This window comes from Cryptomeria japonica, chromosome 6, assembly GCF_030272615.1.
Source record: "Cryptomeria japonica chromosome 6, Sugi_1.0, whole genome shotgun sequence".
Classification (NCBI taxonomy): domain Eukaryota; kingdom Viridiplantae; phylum Streptophyta; class Pinopsida; order Cupressales; family Cupressaceae; genus Cryptomeria; species Cryptomeria japonica.
The window spans coordinates 31,702,081-31,722,000 of NC_081410.1; the positions used below are offsets into that span (position 1 = coordinate 31,702,081).

Genomic DNA, 19,920 nt, shown 5'->3' on the forward strand with positions numbered 1-19,920 from the left:
ATAAATAAGTTTTATTTATTTAATTATTTTATCCTAAACCTTTTATTAATAAAATAGTTATTTATTTATTTAATTAATTCACTTATCCTCTTCTAGCCTTTTTCCTATTTAAATAAATATTTTAATTTTTTTAAATTATCCTTTCCCCAAATTAAATAAATATTTTATTTATTTAATTGGTCTACTTCTTCTATTAATTAAACAAATATTTATTTATTTAATTAATTTATTAACTTTTTCCCTGCATGACACTTGTCATTACCATTTTCCATACAGACCCTCTAATCTTAGCGAACCATTTATCCCTCCACCTTTTAATCCTATCTTTCTATTTCTAAGGTGTTCTCTATATAAGAGGATTCTTTCATCCTTTCATAACCCTAATCAACCTAGCTAACTAATGCATCTAATCAACCTTTATGCGATCAAGTGTCTACACAACCACAATCTGTTCTTTGTTGAGCTCTTGTGCACAATACAAAATCTAAAAGCAACCATATCAAAACAAGATCAATGGAGATAGGGAACAATGTAGATCAAACCCTACTAAGCATGTGAATGATATACTTTTTAATATTTTGATGTTTTGCATGTTTTAGGTTCTTTATTGGTGTATGGTGGATTTTAATTGTAAAGCTAGGGTTTTATGTGGTTGGATATTTATTTGGTTATACAATAGTTTAATCATTCCATTTTCACGGTATACAATATCATATTTTCATATTGTAGTGGTTGCCCTTATCTCTAACAAGAACTAAGGCTTTGAGATTTATTAACGCAAACTATTGAGGGTTATGTGCTAATTGATCCTTTGTGATAATATGCATGATTGAGATATGAGATCCTAAGATGATTAAACGATCCAAAGGTAATGAATTTTTATACATATTCTAAGTGCACAATTTAAAAAAATTGATGTGAGAAACCTAAATTGAAATTATAATTTAAAATATAAATAAGACATTGTTTAACCACCATGGTTTTTCCCTAATACATAATAACACTTAACATATTTTTAGATGTAATAGTGTCAAGATTTTTACAATCAATATTAAATATCACACTCTGTAATCCTATCATTAAGTTTTTCCTCTTTCTAATGTTAAACCACAAAATGTGATCCAAAGCATTAATTTTAAAAATCTTATTACAATTAATATTTGAGATCACACTCCCTAATCAATTATTAAGTTTTTTCTCCCCCTAATTGTAAATCCAAAAATATGATTCAAAATATTAACTATAAATTTTTATTGACAAAATTATTTAAAAATATTCTAAATAAAATACTATTTTTAAAAATAATAATATTCATTTTAATAAATTAAAATACACATAAATTAAAATTACATACTAAAATAATTTACTTTAACCACCCACTCATAATGATATAAAACCAAAAATTAAATGGAGGACACTCTTTTCCCTTATACATCTGAATTCCAAGAAAGATTTTATCTCCCAAAATTGGCGAAACTTTTAAACTATTACCTCTTTTAAAACAAAAAATCCCAAATGAGCGTGCCTGAAAAAATGATATTCTTGCCCTCAACAATAATGATGACAATATCTATGATGGGCGTGAAGCACCACTCGATTCTCATGCAACCCACTCACTCGGACATCTTTTGCACAGTGAATGTATAACTAAGGCTGTCCTTTGTAAAATAATTAAAGTGGGTAATAGTTTAATGCAAAGATAATATTAACAAAAATTCTTTTTGTGTGGCATAAATAAATAAATAAAGAGGAAGTGACAGAGCATAGTATGGCAGGCAAGATACATGTACTGTGTATTCTCTCCTCTTCTGCTGCTGACATATATTCATTCATTTCATCCATTCATCAAATCACTGTTAGGCCTGCCCTTTATCCCATACACACAAACACAAGTTTAATAGCTTTTCCACAATTTCTGTTAATCTGTGTTGAGTTCAGTTAATTGATTGCAGATTGTCAGAGCGGGATATTAGAGGAGCTTCCAGGTAAATCAAATCCTAAGCTCTGCATTTTTAGACATTGGGTCTCTCTGGTTTTGAGGGTATGGCTATATGGGCTTCAGCTTACAATGTGTTCTGTTTCTCAGTCCTTGTCCTTTCTGTTGTCACTTGTTGAATAAATCAGTTTAGTACAATTAATCTTAAGTGGGTTTTGTAGGCAACATGAGCAGGATTCTGTTGGGAGTTGGTTCAGAAACGCTGCACCTTAGAATATCTCCATAAACAGTGTAGACCCAGATTACAACAGGACTAATTTAACAGTCTGTGTGAGATCAAAACATTTCTTCCTGGGGTGTATTTATCATCCATAGTCACCTTAAGAATTCTAAGAAAAGTAATGTTATTGTATTTATTAATGGCAACGATAGCACTTCAAGTAAAATGCAAACTGTGTAGTCTGTTATACAGGGAAGGAGCCTGTTATGTTGCTTCAGATCGGTTACTTGATTCATTTTGGTGAAGATATGCTCAACGTGTATTTGGGTTTTGGAATTTTTTATTTTCATATTGCTAGGTAGACTTCTCTGAACACTTACGACTGTGCATAGCTTAGCTCTGCACAGTGGCACACACACACACACACACGCACATCTCACATCAAACTAGGGTATAACAGCTACATGCCTACAGTGAGCATGCCTGCATGCCTGATAGGATTTGACCTGACTCATTTCGGTCGACCTGAACACCAGACCAGCCCCAATGGACAATATTGGGGTTTTCCAAGTGCCCTTGTACAAATTTTGTTTCACAGTGATTGAAACTTAAGCGAACCTTTTCCCCATGCGTATGATCACCTGAGACTTGAAGGCCTTGGAACCTAGGGAGACTCCATCTTTCCTCATAAAAGATCCTTGAATATATGAAAGTTTTTTAATCTCTTAAGGTAACAGCTAAAATGGTCACCAGGGATATGTCTAACATCAAGTGAGAAGGTTTATGGTCATGATCCCTGGTTTGATCCCTGGCATGTTTTTTCTCACCCCAGTGATGAATAGATTTAGTGTTACTTGTACAATTGGGGTTAAGTATCCTCTTGTACAAAAAGTTTATCTTTATTTATAAAAGAAGATGACACTCAAATCTTTTAGTTCAGAAGTTTTAGATGATCCAAATGTTATACCAGGAAGAAATTTTGATTGTGAAAGCAATCAGTATCTCAAAAAGTTTGTATCACAAAAAGTTATATCTTTATTTATAAAAGAAGATGACACTCAAATCTTTTAGTTTAGAAGTTTTAGATGATCCAAATGTTATACCAGGAAGAAATTTTGATTGTGAAAGCAATCAGTATCTGCCATGTTATCCGGTTTTTTCAATTTGAAGAATTTGGAGATGGCAAAACTCCAAGCACAGAATGTGCCCCTTTTGATGGTTTCCATTTTCAGAGAAGGTCGCGACTATCTCTCTCTCCTAGGAATTTGGTGTATGCCTTTTCTGTACCTGGCTAATAGCTATATTACTCTTAAAATTTGACTTCAAAATTTTTCCTCAGCTCACGTCCTGCTGTATTAAAAATGTGGAGATTCTCGTAACATTGTGAACAGTCATTTTTCTTGTGAAGAGGAGGAATTATTTTCTCTGCCATGAAATTAATAGTAGAGATTTGAAGTATGCTTCAAGTTAAACTCTTAAACGATTAAATGCATTAATAAGATCCTGTAAACACATCTTCTCTGTGGTGGTCTGTGGAAGCATCCTATCTAAACTATGTTTTCTAGGGTAGTAGGATGTGATTAACTATAATAGGTGTAACATCCAATGTACATGGTTATAAGAATCAATAACATCGGATTATGGTATTGGCAGACAAAACAGAAGCATAAATATAAACATGTATAAAGAAATAAGCCTAGACGAAGTTAATTTACATAATCAAGTGGGGGCAAACAATGAGCAAGTTCTTGTCCACTGAAATCTTCTTAAATATTTTTACGATGATTAAAATCAAGCTCAACATGAATGAAGGTGGATAAATACATGTATTCAGACATGCCCTTATAATCATTGGACAAAGTTCACCCCATTTGTGCCCTTCTGCAAAAGTTGGCATGCCAACTTAAATATAGAAAGTTTTAGCAGATTTGAACTCTAAACCATTGGGCATATTATTATGCACATTAATCAATGCATGCTGCTTGTAGTAGTCCAAGACTCCAAGGAAGGAAATAATGAACAAAGTTTTAGCTGTCTTCCTATTTAGCAACCTCGACTGTAATTTAGAGACTCTTTTTGTTAGTTTTTGCATACGTGCTGGTAAAAGTGCTTACAAAGCAGCATGTGTTACTCGTTCTTGCCAAATTCCCTGTGTGAAGGCTACTGGTATATGATACAGGCAGCAAGCTCCTAGTGTAAATCCCCAAAACTTTGTGCATCCTTCTGAAGAAATACCATATGAATGTAATAATTTCTTATGTTTACCTTTATTAACATTAGATTAAGATTGCGTTGCTTGTTGGGTGGGTGGAAGGTTTTATTGTTATTAATATTATAGGTACAATTGTTATTATCATCTGATTTATATTTCCTTGGTAAGAATCCATTGTTTGTTTGCGTACATGGTTTGTTTATGGGTTCTAGTTTGATTTTCAAGGAGATGATTTTTTCTATGGTGTTGATTTTAGATAATCTACATAGTTGAGTACTTGGTTACATGTTGCTAGTTTAAACACCTTTTAACTGTTTCAGGTCTGGAATTGTTGATGGTGATTTGATGCAAAATTGTATTCTTCTATCATGGTTTGGGAAGAAAGCCTTTTAACACCTTTCTGAATGGTGGTTGTAATTGAGAAATTGGGGTGGAGGTGGGGGTGTTGGTGAGGCATGGGTGAGTGAGAATGAATAGATTCAAGATTTCATGATATATTGTGTTAGCTGTCTATTTTTGAAGGAGTGAACATTGTTTGGATTTAATATTTTGACTTTTTATACAGGGAGAAAGAAATACTGTGAGAAATAGAAAGAAGAATTATTATTGCAAGAATTAGCAATCAAATATTTTGAAATTTTTGAAAATGGCTTGTGATTACTCTCAATGATGTCCAGTTTCAGGCCATGTATCCTTGATTACTCTCAATGATGTCTAGACTAAAACTTTCTCTTTCGCCAATAAGGTGGTTCACACCTTTTCATACCTAGGACTAAGATCATCAAGAGGTGTATTGCAAAGGGTTGTCACCATATCTCGCCAATAAGGTGATCTAACAAGGTTGAAGGAAGCCCATTGCCATAATTGCAATGAGCAATGCTTTGATCTGCAATCTCCCTCACTTAATTTTTGAAGGCCTTTTGCAATGGGCCTCTTTTTTGCAAAACTGAAACATTCTCTTCCTTAGAAGATGGTGGCATTAGCACAAAAAGATGTGGGTCAGCTGGTTGTGATAAGCCACTAGGAGGTTTTTGCAAGCTTCTCTTGGCAAGAGGATGTGCTAGTGACTTTGATCTGTTACTTGTGTTAAATTTAAGCAATCAGATGTTAATCTAACTAATTAAATTATAATCAGACTGAGAATAAGCAGTACTAACAATAAAGCACAAGACACAAGACACAAGTACCTTGGGAAAACCTCCCTCTTGGAGGAAAAACCCAGCATCAAAGATTCAGATCAGATCCTTTATTTATAAGCAGATTACACGAACAATATATATCAGATTACTTATCTGATTGTAGTGCCAATCTAGGGCAGTTTCAAACCAAGTATATGCAGCTGTAGTATATCTTTAGAGGGGGCAGAATATCGACATCACTTGGAGAAGAAGATCGCTGAAGTATAAGGACACCAATTTGCCCAGCAAGCTGCCCAATGGATTCGCTCAATGATCAGATAGACTCGCAGCAGTATGAAGACTTAGATCGCTTTCTATCCTTCCAAGTTCGCTGATTAAATTCGCATAAGGCTAAGGCTTATGGTATATTTGCTTGATGAAGATAAAAATTGTGTTTGAAGTGTGAAATGAATCTTGTTTATATACAAGATTCATGTTCATGTTTTTTTCCCCCAAGTCGGTTTTAACAAGATTGCCGCCATTTTACATATTTTAAGTTTGCCCTTTTTGGCACCCAATTTGGGGCCTACATAAATTACAAGTTATACCGCGTTTCATTTTGGGCCCAGCCCTATTAGACATGTAATTGCTTAAACTTATTACAATATGATTAATATTTTAATTGCCACTAGGCACTAGGCATCATTAAAATATAATCCGAACTTAGCTATCCATTTCAACACTCCCTCTTAGCTAGGGAGGATTATAACAAGCTATCACATATTGTAATAATACATCATGAACCTCTTCATCTTACATTGCCCGCAGAGGATAAAGGGTGACATGCTAGAAACCAACAAAACTTCCCACCTTGCATTGCCCGCAGAGGATGGATCCACCTTGCATTGCCTGTAGAGGGTGGAAGAGGTCTTTCACCTCAACCTTCTCCCAGAGAAGGAAATACTATCACCTTGCATTGCCCGCAGAGGGTGGAGGATGCAAACTAAATTGCATTACTGAGATTGAGACTCCCTCTCAATCAATGCTGTGTTCTCTACAATTCCAAGCTTCTCTCTGAAGTATTCAAACTTCACTCGAGCTAGAGGCTTGGTGAGAACATCTGAAACTTGTTCATCAGTGCTGATATATTTCAGTTGGATGGCACCTCTTTGTGTCTTATCACGCACATAGTGATAATGAGTTTCCACATGTTTTGACTTGTCATGAAACATGGGATTGTTAGACATTTTAATACAACTCTGATTATCACAATAAATAACAGTGGATACCCAAGGTTGTCCAAACAACCCAGCAAGAAGCTTGCGAAGCCAAACTGCTTCTCTACTTGCCACACTTGAAGCAATGTATTCAACTTCTGCATTACTTAATGCAACTGAGGACTGTTTCCTACTGACCCAAGAGATCATAGCGGAACCCAAGCTGAAAGAGATTCCTGAAGTGCTTTTCCTGTCAGTAACACTTCCAACCCAATCAGAATCAGAGTAGCCTTCCAAATTGATTACTGTGTTGATTGGATACTTCAACCCATAGCCAATTGTTCCACGCAAGTATCTCAGGATGTGCTTGGCTGCCACCAAGTGAACATGCTTTGGCTGGTTCATGAATTGGTTAAGTGCACTCACTGCATAGCAAATATCTGGTCTAGTGTTGACTAGATACATCAAGGATCCAATCAACTGCCTGTACTCTGAAGGATCTGCAAAATCAGAGTTAGCTGCAAAAATACTCAACTTCTTTAAGTTAGTTTCCATAGGAGTAGACATAGGTTTACAATCCATCATACCAAATCTTTTCAATATATCAATAGTATATTTGCCTTGACTTAAAATAATTTCATTAGGTCTTTGCCACACTTCTAACCCTAGAAAGTAATGCATTAAACCTAGATCCTTCATTTCAAATTCAGTAGCTAATTCTTTCTTACACCTAATGATGAGACTATCTTCACTAGTTAGAAATAGATCATCAACATATAGAACCAAAATTAGCATTTCACCATTAAATACTTTAAAGTAAATGTTAGGGTCAGCATCATTTTCATAAAATCCTAGACTGACTAAGTATTTATCAATTTTTTCATACCAAGCTCTAGGAGCTTGCTTGAGGTCGTAGAGAGCTTTCTTCATTCTGCACACATGAGTTTCTCTATTATGAATCTCATAACCTTCAGGTTGTTCAATATAGAATTCTTCCTCAATAACACCATTAAGGAAGGTAGTCTTTACATCCATTTGATGTAATTTCCAACCTTTGGCTGCAGCAATAGCTATAATAGTTCTAATAGAAGTATATCTAGCAACAAGAGCAAATGTTTCTTCATAATCTATGTCTTCCTTTTGAGAAAAACCACGAGCTACAAATCTAGCTTTATATTTCTCTATACTACCATCAGCAGCATGTTTAATTTTAAACAACCATTTGGAAGAAACAACAAACTTACCTTTAGGTCTAGGCACAACATCCCAGACATCGTTCTTGATGATGGATTGATACTTTTCGTCCATAGCTAACTTCCAAGCTTGCTGGTTCATAGCTTCTTCTGTGCTGGATGGTTTAGCCTCAATGATGTTGCACATCATTTCAACATAGTTAGAGAGCTTTTGAGGTCTCTTACTTTCTCTGAAAGTGCCACTAGGAGCTGCAAACTTTTCTACATCTTGAATTGTGCTTCTAACCCAAAGTGGTCTTTTCCTGCTAACTGCAATATCTCTAAGCTCAGGAGGATCATCATGCTCAATAGGTTCAGGAGGCTCAATAGGCTCCCTTTAAATCTCAGGGTTAGTATCAATATCCACAGTTTGATTTCTTGAAAGCAATATTTTCTTCAAAGGTGACATCCCTACTTATCTCAATGTACCTTTGACGAGGAATGTAGATGCGAAATGCCTTGGAAGATTCACTATACCCAACAAGGATACCCTTCTTCCTGGAAGGCTCTAACTTAGTCCTCTTTTCCTTTGGCACATGAACATATACAAGACTCCCAAAGATCCTTAGGTGGCTGATATCTGGTTTGACTCCTATGAAAGCTTCCTCGAGAGTTATGTTCTTCAGGACACGATGAGGACATCTATTTTGAATGTACACAGCAATCTTCGATGCTTCAGCCCATAAGAAGGTCTGCAGGTCCTGATCGTGAATCATAGCTTTAGCAGCTTCAACGATGGTTCTATTCTTTCATTCAACTACACCATTTTACTGAGGATTGTAGGGAACGCAAAACTCCCTCTCAATTCCTGTTTCTACACAAAAGTCATTGAAGCTACTTGAGGTGTATTCACCTCCATTGTCAAATCTTAACACTTTAATTCTTTTACCAGACATATTTTCAGCTAGAGCTTTAAATTCTTTAAACCTACTTAACACTTCATCTGATTCTTTAGATTTTAGAAAGTCAATCCAAGTATTTCTATAAAAATCATCTATAAATGTAACATAGTATAGAAATCCGCTAGGTGAAGGAACAAACATAGGTCCACATAGATCAGAATGAACAAGTGCTAATTTTTCTTTAGCTCTATTTTCACTTTTATGAAATGGACTTTTAGTGTTCTTACCTAATGCACAACCTTTGCAAGCATCATCATAAGATTGATTAAGTTTAGGCATACCTTTAACCATCTTTTCAAGTGAAGGAAGTGCCTGATAGTGAAGATGACCGAGCCTTCTATGCCATAGCTCGCTAGATTCAGGAGCTTCATGAATGAGTGCTCGAATGGGGTTAGCTGAAAGCTTATACAAACTATCATATCTATTTCCAATAACACGAGCAGATTTAATACTAGACTTCTTAGGCCATGCAAGTACTTTACCTTCAAAAAATGCTATTTGATAACCTTTATCTTCTAGAGCAGAGATAGAAATTAAATTCCTATTAATTCCAGGTACAAATAAGATATCACTAAGATGCAAAGACATACTAGATTCTAAATTTAAAGAAGTGCTACCAAAGCCTCTTACCGAATACTGAGCATCATCACCAATTACCACATGAAGTTTGGACTCTTTCTCCATCAAGTCTGAGAGATGCTCTCGATATCCTGTGATGTGTCTAGATGCACCATTGTCGATTAACCAAGTGTTGCTATCGGTTGGCACATTGCTGGACAAGGCAGAAATGAAGAGGTAGTCTTCATTGTCCTTTGAGTTTGCAACTTCATTCAGGTTGGCCTCTCCTTGCATGGGCGGATTCTGACATTCTTTGGCATAATGTCCAAACTTGTCGCATCTGAAGCAACGGACATGTGAGAGATCCCTTGGCTTCTTCCTTGAATCGAAAGCTGGAGGTGTGAAGTCTCTATCTCTTTTGAAGTTGTTCTTCTTCCAATGGCCTCCCTTTCTTTTGACATGTTAAGATGCAAGCACATGTTGATCTCTTCCATGAGAGCCTTTATGCATTTCTCTGGCAGCTAGTCGTGACTCCTCTTGAATGCAATCTGACCGGAGGCGATTGAAGGAAGGAAATTCAGCTCTTCCACTTATGCTTTGAATGAAGGGATCCCAAGAGTCCGGAAGACTATTCAACGCAATCATGACAATATCCTTGTCCACAACTTCGCTTCCAATGGCGCTGAGTTGGTCCTTCAATTCTGAAATCTTCATGAAGAAGGACATGATTGAATCTCCTTTGAACATTTTGACTTGAAGAAGTTGTTGCCTCAGTGTGAGTGTCTGGCTGATGTTGTTGATCTCATATATCCCTTCTAGATGTTTGAAGGGCTGTCTTCAATTTGGAGATGACTGGAACAACATGATCCTTCACGGAATCAATACGGATCTTCTTTGCTTTGAGGGCATTCTTCTTGAATTGCTTTAGCTCTTCCAGATCCGAAGGTTCAGTCAGATCCATATCTTCCACAAACTGTAACAGATCTAATTCTTCAAGAGCAAGGAGGACACGAACCTTCCATGATGTGAAATTGAGGGCACCTTCAAGTCTATCCTCTACTTTCAGACCTGTAACCATCTTGCAAAACTAAAACAGCAAACTGAAAGTGAAGGGCAACTAATAATCTGATTATTTGAATGAACTTAAAGCTCTGATACCATGTTAAATTTAAGCAATCAAATGTTAATCTAACTAATTAAATTATAATCAGACTGAGAATAAGCAGTAATAACAATAAAGCACAAGACACAAGACACAAGTACCCTGGGAAAACCTCCCTCTTGGAGGAAAAACCCAGCTTCAAAGATTCAGATCAGATCCTTTATTTATAAGCAGATTACATGAACAGTATATATCAGATTACTTATCTGATTGTAGTGCCAATCTAGGGCAGATTCAAACCAATTATATGCAGCTGTAGTATATCTTTAGAGGGGGCAGAATATCGACATCACTTGGAGAAGAAGATCGCTGAAGTATAAGGACGCCAATTTGCCTAGCAAGCTGCCCAATGGATTCGCTCAATGATCAGATAGACTCGCAGCAGTATGAAGACTTAGATCGCTTTCTACAAGTTCGCTGATTAAATTCGCATAAGGCTAAGGCTTATGGTATTTTTGCTTGATGAAGATAAAAATTGTGTTTGAAGTGTGAAATGAATTTTGTTTATATACAAGATTCATGTTCATGTTTTTTTTCCCCAAGTCGGCTTTAACAAGATTGCCGCCATTTTACATATTTAAAGTCTGCCCTTTTTGGTGCCCAATTTGGGGCCTACATAAATTACAAGTTATACCACGTTTCATTTTGGGCCCAGCCCTATTAGACATGTAATCGCTTAAACTTATTACAATATGATTAATATTTTAATTGCCACTAGGCATCATTAAAATATAATCCGAACTTAGCTATCCATTTCAACAACTTGCCATGTCAACATCCTTTTGTTCTTTAATATAAGCCAATATTTTTTTCTTTGACACCTTTTTTGTATCTGGCTTAGGAAAAAAGTTTGTTCCCTGTAAAGGAATAGTGCATAAATGAGCTTTCACTCCAAAGTATGAACTCTTATGCTTTTTTCACATTGGCTACAACGCCAAAGATAATCCCCACCACCAGAAGTTGTTGAATCATAGTTGTATGTCACCAAAGAGGTGACAATGCATCATTAAAATAACTCTCTTCATTTTGGGCAATTGAACTAGAACTTCCAACTGTTTTGTATGAACCTAAAATAAAAAAAAGCGGCATTATAACCCCTTATTATGCATGAAAAGTTCAAAACTTATAAAAAAATAAAAAAAAAACTTGAAATTCCTTTAAAAAAATTATTAGAAATGCAGGGACTTCTTGGGGATACAAGCATAGTTGAACTACTTGTGACTCGGCTCGACTCGCCAAGCCCCTGGGAAAAAAACTCGGGGAAAACTCAGGAAAAACTCGAAAAAACTTGGCGAAAAAATCGGCAACTTAAAAACACTCTTAAACTTAGTAAAAAATGCATTTTTTTTGCAAAATTTAATGAGAAGATGCATCCAATGAGTCAATAAATGATAACACAAAAGAAATAAGCTGATTCTAGATATATTTAAATGCAAAGTGTCTACAAAATCGCATCCTCATGAGAAATGCTGATGGCTGGAAGCTTGGAAGCAAAATAGTAAATTACTAAATAGTTTTTGTAAAAACAAAAGTAAATACATCATTACAAATTACAATTACAACTTCCTCTTCCTAGCTCTAGCAAAAACTTGGGGAGAGGTAGAACTAGAGGGTCTAGACTGTCTAGTCGTATAAGTCTGCTGTGGGATTGGGCGTGACTGTGCCTCCTCGCTCGGTATGGCTGATTGAGACTCATCTTCCATCTTGGATGAAGCTATGTCTCCACCTGCTACTGGCACTGGCAATGAATCCTCATCCTCATCCTCATCCTCCTCAATGTCATCCAGCCTGAAACCAAATACACCCCCCTCCTCCATAGCTTGCCTCTCCAAATCAGTGATGTCAGTGTTGGAAAACAATGGAGGCTGCTCCTGTGATGTCCAATCACTGTAAGGATCTATATCATCCAAGTCAATTGGACCACCTTGTAGTTCCTCTACCTTCTTTACGCGCAATCAAAGATTATATTGCACGTAGACAAGGTCATTGAGCCGTTTCTGCGATAACTTGCTCCTCTTCTTCGTGCGGATTGCTTCAAACAAGCTCCAATTGCGCTCACAATTGGATGAACTGAAAGGCTGACATAAGACTCTGAGGGCAAATTTCTTGAGATGTGGGGTGTTTCCACCCCAATTTTGCCACCAAGCATATGCAAAATAAATAAAATGGAAAAGTTAGAAAGCAAAGAGAAAAGAGAAAACATAATTTATCAATCATTTTAGTCTTTAGATCCCAAAATCCAAATGGCAAATGTTATACCCGGGGTTTGAGTGGTTCTTCCTCTCCTAGCCAGCTCTGAAGAGAATAGCTTACCCCTTCCTCCCTCATAATTTTGGAGCTCACTCACAATGAGGTCTCTCTCCTCAACATCAAGTACCATCCTCTCAATGCATGTACTGAGGCCCTCCATGACTTCTCCATTTGAATCTGAGTAAGAACCCCCAAACCTAAAACGACGGTTGAGGAAGTACCTTGCTGCATGAATGGGTTGGTGGAGCTGATTGTTCCACCTCCTATCAACAATTTCCCAAATGGGATCAAATTTGAGCCTCTCCCCCTTGTAGTAATTTTTGATAGACTCTTTGGCCCTATCATGGCCTCATAAAGATATCCCATTGGGGTTTTATCCCCATCCACCAAGCGAAGAACTCGAACCAAGGGCTCTGACACCTACAATTGAAAAATATAGATTACAAAAAGATTAAAATTTAAATAATGAAGTTACAAATTAGTAATGAGAGACTTGAATCAAGAATAACTAAAATTTAAAAATTAAAGTTTTAAAGTAACAACCTTCACAATCTCTGCAGCCCTTTGTGCAAATTGGCTGTTGAAGACTATGCATGCGACAGCTTCTCCTTCAGGCTTCTTTGAATAAGGTGAGTTAAGCCATTCTCCACTCACAAACATTTGTTTCAAAGAAGTCAATGCAGCAAGAAGGCTTTGCAATGTCAAGAAAATCGTTGCAAACCTTGTGACACCAACTCTCACCAAATCTTTCCCTTGGGTGTGCTGTCTCATCAAATGTAGGACTCAGGGGTGATTGTAAATATATTTGGTGATCTTTCTTGCATCTTCCACAACTAGAGTCACCCACTCAAGTTTTCCTATGTCCTCCAAGAGAAGGTCAAGGACATGTGCTGCACAAGGTGTCCAAAAAAGAGTGGGGTGCCTCTCTTGGAGGATACTTCTTGCAAAAGAAGAATTTATTCTTAAGAAATATGTAACGAAGTAAAACAAAACCACAACAAATGAAAATATTGCTAATGCCTAAAGGTGATAATTTAAAAGGATTCTACCTGCTGACACATATGCTGCTGCATTATCTGTGATGATTTGCACCACATTCTCTACCCCCACCTCCATGATGACATGCTCCAACATTCCGGCCAATGTTTCTGCATTTTTCACCTTGTTGGAGGCATCGACAGATTTCAAGAATACTACATTCTCCTTGCAAGCAACCAAAAAATTGATGATGGTGCGGTTCTTGCCATCTGTCCACCCGTCAGAAAGAATGGTGCAGCCATAATTTGCCCATTCAATTTTTTGATCCTCCATCACTTCTCTTGCCCTACCAACTGCCATTGTGAGCAACCTCTAAGTGCAAAGTGAAATTAGGTCTTACTACACAATTTTGATTTAATAAACAAGAAATCTAAAAAATAATTAAAAATGAAATCAAGTGGACTATGTAGTAATTTACTAACCTCCCACTCAAATCCTTGCGAGAAGGGGCCTTGTACCCCTTTCTTGAAACTGTCATAGCAGTCACCAAATTCAACCAATAAGCATTCTCCGCCACATTGAATGCAATGTTGTTGAAGTACCAAAAATCAGCTATTGCAATGTCAATTTTCTCATGTACTTCCTTATTCCATCCAGTGGCCTCTAATGATGGTTGTGCTCCAGGTGTGTTCCTGGGCACAAAATAATCACCTATGGACCCTACTCGTGGTGATGGAAGTAGAACAGTGCCAGGTACTCTACTAGAGGAAGTAGAAGCAATGGGCGAGGTGATGGTGGGTTTGCGGATACGTGGGCCACGCCGAGAGCCCACTATGCCCTCAAGTGCTTCTTGTTCCTCTTCAAGGTCAACAGAAACACCTTGAGATTCAGCTATGGCTGATCTCATGGCTAGCTTTGCCCTCTCCCTTTGCAATTTCTTTTCTTCCCCTGCTGCAAGTAGGGCATTCATTTGTCTTTTTATTTCTTCATTGGTCCTAGGGCATGCTCTAACATCATGCCTATCTATTCCTGCAAGGTGGTATTTGAGGCGATTGATGCCCCCCATGAAGTATTTTCTCACATTTTATGCATATAACTGACCCAGGATCGGGTCCCTCATAGGCATACCTCCATGCCCCATCTCTAGCACCTCTAGGACGGGTGCCTATATATCTAGATGGGCATGGATCTAGTGGCCATTGCTCCCTTGCCATGATTAATGCTTACTTAACCTACACATACAAAGTGAAAAAAAAATTAACATTTTAGTTAAACAATTTAGCAAACTATTTGCATTAGTTTAAATAAATTTAGACATCATTCAAAGTTTTTTTTCAAAAAAAGTAGGGTTTGAATTTTTCTTTTGAAAACTAGATTCTTAAAAAAAATTGTGAAAATTCAACAAAACTTGTCAAATCTAGTGTTAAATCTTGTGCAAATAACTTAGAAATGATTTAGATTACCTAGGAATCATTTCTAAGCCATCTAAATGCAACAAAAAATAAACAAATTGTTTTAAAAAAGCATAAAAAAAAAATGCAAAAACTTACCTGGGAATCTGATTTTTCCTTCAAATCCCCTTCAAATCCACTTGGAATCACTCAAAAATCACTCCAAATCACCTTGCAACTCACTACAAGTCCACTTCCCCCTTCTCAGCTCAAAATACAATCAAAAAACAAAAAATGCATTACTGTTTTGCCGTTTCCGGCTAAGAGACCCAGGCGGTCGAGTTTTTAACTCGGACTCGCCGAGTTTTTGCCAAAAACTCGCCAAAAACTCGGCGAGTTTTTTGGCGAGAAGAAGTAGTAACTACTCGCTAGGCTCAAAACTCGTTTCGGGGAGTAGTCCATCTATGGATACAAGTATCATTGTACCAATGTGATAGGCAAAAACTCGGTGAGTTTTCTGGCGAGTAGAAGTCGTAACTACTCGCCAGGCTCAAAAAAAACTCGCTGAGTTTTCGGCGAGTAGTCCATCTATGGATACAAGTATCATTGTACCAATGTGATAAATTATGCTCTAGTGTCCACCAAGTCTAGCTTCTGTGTCTGCCAAGTGAAATGGTTTCTGCTAAAAAGCACTATGAAGTGTACTTTCTCCATAATATATAACACTATTAGTATTAAGTAATCCATGCAATTTAATGTCTTCTTCAAAAATCATTTTGGCCATGTGAGGAGAAATAATAAAGAAGTGTGCATTATTCATGACAATATAAATGCAAACTGTTGGGATGTCTGTGATGAGATGTATGATTGTATCTTCCCACCTTTGACTTGTATTAGGCAAGGATTAAGGATTTCCACCCACCCAGAATATGCTCTTCTTTGGTGCGATGACAAATAATGTCTTCTCCCCAAAGCTTGAGGATATCTTCAAACTCCCACAAGGCCAAGGGCTGCCCTATGTACCCACCATTGTGTTTTTGTTGCACTATTTAGCTCCTCATATGTGATGATGAATCCAGAACACTATTTTGAGCTTCATAACCAAAACCTGGAGTTTCAGTTTGTCCTCTAATGATGTTGCTGGCTGTACCCTTTAAAATGTGGTGCAAATCAGATTGTATACAGTCTGAAAAAGAGTTACAATATCCACAAACTACTGGAAATCTCACCCAAATCAATACTATGGTGGCTGAAATAATTGTTCCCAGAAACTGAAATCTTTTACGACATCATTCAGTGATGAAACTCTCTCAAAATGTGCAAACTTGCAGCTGTTCATGACTGATAACACCAGTTCTAGGGCTGATATTTTCAAAAGAAGCAATGTAAGAATGGTACAACAGTTGTAAAACTGAAAATTCCTGGCTAAAATAAAAAATGTGAGCAACATAGAGACTGAGAACAGCCACACAAGGATTGAAAATACTCCAGCAGCCACAAATTGAAACCACCGCCTTCCCATGATTGAAAATACCTGCAAAAGCATTTGTATGAGGAAGTTGGATGTATCCTCACAATGGTGGTGACACCAGCTTCAAGGCTGGAAATTAGATTCGTAGATGTCCTGAGTGTGTTTCCTCTACCATTTGATGGCTGGATGCTATCACCACTTGCTCCCTTCATACCTTCGTGGTGATCCTTTGCAGAACTATCCAAATTTGAGGTTAGTCGACCATGCTTATTCCACATACTCTGATATTCATGTGAATTATCCTTGAGATTTTCTTGTGGTGCTCCCAACTTCCTCAATTGCAAGGATACATCCAACACAATTCTCCCTTAATTCTTGAATGTAACCTCTACACAATGGCAATCTCAGAAGTGCAAGATCAAGCACCATGCAAGGCTGTTCGAAAGTAGACCAAATATCATGATGTGAAGATTATCTCTCCTATAGATGTAATCATGGTTTGATGCCGCATACTCTTATCCATGACAACTTTTGGAGCTCCCTCTTCTATACCACAAAGTACTGCCTCTTTCCCATCCAATTGAATTTTAATCCTTAGTTTGTTAGTTGAGGGTGAACTGTCCAAGTTAAAACAACTATTACACACTCAAAAACATGGCTAGTTCTCCTAATCCCACAACATTGAAGTCATTATGCATTTCATGTCTTTTTGAGGTGATGTTGAGTTGCTTTATTTTCATAGTGCATGGAATGGTAAAGCCATCAATTGCAACAATGATGTTGAATCTGTCAAGAAGTTTGTTTCTAATCCTCTCCTAGTGGTTAGAAACCAAATCCTCATCAATGAAATTAGGAGTGGCTCCACTAGCAATCAACACGACAATCATTTGCCCAAGCAATCGCCTACTAACTCTGAAAGGGTGATACTTAGGTGTACCTGAAAGTGAGCCAAGAGTGCTTCTTGAAATGCCCTCTTATTTGGTTTCCCTATGCTCTATGTCTTCAATTTTAGGCATAGGATTCTTTGCCTTTGGTTCTTCCTTTGGAATTACCTTGAAATAGTGTATATGTCCTCTACTAAGGCATCAGCATCTAGGATCCCATGGCTCCTTGCAAGTGAAACACAATTTCTTTCTCCTAAGCTCATTTTTGGTGTCTTCTTTTTTTGCAGAAACTTTATGGCATGTCTTTTGGATGTGGAGCTTCCTTCAACAATGGTTTCATTTGCGGAGCTAGAGTTGGTTCTTTCTATTGAAATTTATTCTTAGCAACTGCAGTCTTCAAGTTCAATGCTCTTTTGATGGCTTCCTATAAGAATATTGGATCAAAAGCTTTAACCAAACTCTTGAGAGGTTTAGTCAGTCCTTATAAATAACACAACAATTCTCCTTTCTATCACATCCAATTCCATCATATATAATCTCTGAAATTTGGCCACATAATTTTTTACTGTTCTCTTGTGCTTCAGCTATGCTAACTCTCTAAGATGAACCTTTAGCTCATTCCTGTCAAATCTTTCTTTCAAGCTTTGATTGAATTCTTTAAGGTAGTGATGGCACTATACCATGCCATGGTGATACCACTTATGAGCTGCACCCTTCAAATGTAGGGTAGCAAAATTAATTGTTTCCTCTTTATACATAGGCTTTAATGGAAAGTATTAATCCAACTTTTGCAACCAATTTCTAGTTGAATATTTGATTGACCCATCAGATGTAGATATGGTAATCTTTCCCAATCGATGTTGTATCCTTATCCAGGACTGATCATGATGATATCTCCTTCCTCTTCTATGCCCATTCTCTGTCCTCAAATCATAGAACTCACCAAAGAATAGTTCATTATAGATTGCTTGACTTAGAGCATTATATTCTTCATGATATAATGCTATATCATCTTCCATGCAAGGTTTAAATTGCTGTTCCTCCTCTAGTGGATCTTCTGCTTTTTTTAGAAACCTTGCGTGGAAAGTCTTAATGGGAGGGTTGATTGAAACCCTATTATTAGCTGAATTGCTTTCTTTTCAACATTCTAGATTGGCCTGGAGGCACTCACATAGTGATTCACTCCCTCAAGGTTTGGGCTATATTTTACATGGACTACCTCATGGAAGTTTGGATCTCCTTGGCTAACTCCCTATTAATTCGGTTGATAATTTCTTGGAAGTTTTTTTGTTCTCTCCTATCTCGGTCACCCATACTTCCTCTTTTCATTTCTCTCTTTTATTATGTCTTGTCACTCCTGTGTATCAAACTAATCTGCGTCAGAAGATAAGTTCCTTCCCCAAATAGGACTGCAAGATCAATGCTCTAATACCAATATAATGTCCCTGATCTAGAATTTCTAGAAATATATGTTTTTTTGTGTATTTTTCTGATATTTTGAACAAAGTAAAAGAGAACAATAAACTTGAAATTGAAAATAAGTACTCCCAAAACCCCCAACAACTTTCAAATAATTCTCCTTGATTAGATCTGAGTTGCATTACATCAAAAACAAGGGTTGACTAACAAGCCATAGGTGCTGAAACATACAAACCTCAATGATAAACAACAAACTTACTGAATTTTATATTGTAGATCTGGTATAAGTGTTGACCACTTGTGGAGGGGTGTTGTGATGAGTGGATCAAACCCTCTTAAATGATGAGGGCTGTGGTAACGGTCAGTTCAAACTTCAAACTGCAGATAAGAGGTAGCTCCTTGGTATGGAAGTTTGCCTTCAACTTAGGATGCTGATAGGTCTGCAGTCAGCTTCAACTAGTCATGAATTTTCTGATTGTATACTCCTTGAGATTAGATCTGTATATGCAACCAACCCCTAGATCTACTATATGCTACAATCAGCCTTACGGTGCTGCGATTCTGCTCCTGCAAGCTCACACTCAAGGCATAAAATTCCTTTTATGACTGCTGCAACCTCCTTATCTAGCCCATGCACAAGCTGTTCTGGGTTGCCGAGTGGCTGTTACAGCAGAAGGTGATGGTGGCACACCAAGTGGGCCCTGGAATATGTAGATCTGCCATAAATAACCAATGTCTAATCACCTCTCAGTCATGGTCCAGCCCTAATTTAGTGAAGATGTCATGAAATACCCCTTATAACAGCTGTCCTCACTCCTAGAGGATGATGTTGAGCATTGTAGATGATCAATGGTTTTCCAAACTTAGAAACCGGCAATGATACTCTTAGTATATGCCTGAAGACAAAATCACCCAACTAGAAACTTGACACGAACTCTCCAAATTCAACTCCAATGCAACCCTTGTATGA

At 37.2% G+C, this 19,920-nt stretch overlaps 1 protein-coding gene across 3 annotated transcripts in view; it reads left to right on the forward strand.

Annotated features, from left to right (window-relative positions):
- The first annotated feature begins 1,721 nt into the window (after window positions 1-1,721).
- The window catches only part of LOC131069997 (serine/threonine-protein kinase D6PK), a 37,303-nt gene continuing 19,104 nt past the window's right edge, over window positions 1,722-19,920 (forward strand). For 2 of the 3 annotated variants that reach the window (XM_058005548.2, XM_058005547.2), the window contains exon 1: window positions 1,722-1,985. The gene's annotated coding sequence lies outside the window, so the exon portion shown is untranslated. Of the gene's footprint in view, window positions 1,986-4,688; window positions 4,828-19,920 lie in introns of all 3 variants that reach the window. The other variant, XM_058005549.2, reaches the window with a different exon arrangement.